General features: G+C 33.0%; 1 protein-coding gene across 1 annotated transcript in view; it reads right to left on the bottom strand.

Moving 5' to 3' along the window:
* The window catches only part of EMH_0028440 (DNA photolyase, putative), a gene marked incomplete at both ends in the record, with an annotated part of 3534 nt that overhangs the window by 1447 nt on the left and 1729 nt on the right, over positions 1-358 (bottom strand). The window lies entirely within an intron of this gene.

Raw genomic sequence — 358 nt, 5'->3', positions numbered from 1 at the left:
ATATATATATATATATATATATATATATATATATATATATATATATATATATATATATATATATCCCTAAGTAAGCTACATATATGTATAGACAGATATATAGCCATATATGTATGCATATAAAGGTATTTATTATACATATATAAACATATTATATATATGTGGCCTTACATGTACATTGGTGCACAAGTGGTGTGTAACCGCAGCGCGGGGGAATATAGGAGTGCCGAGGTGTACGTGGACAGAGCATGTTTACTGTCATACAAAACCCACAGAAAGGTTTCAATAGTACCTCGTTACTGACCTCCTGTTTGCTTGAAGCGATCCAAGCGGGTACGATGTTATGCGCGTCTATTTG

This window comes from Eimeria mitis, genomic scaffold, assembly GCF_000499745.2.
Source record: "Eimeria mitis Houghton genomic scaffold, Emh_scaff1056, whole genome shotgun sequence".
NCBI lineage: Eukaryota > Apicomplexa > Conoidasida > Eucoccidiorida > Eimeriidae > Eimeria > Eimeria mitis.
Note: the sequence above shows the minus strand (reverse complement) of the source record. Positions and strands in the feature narration are given on the sequence as shown.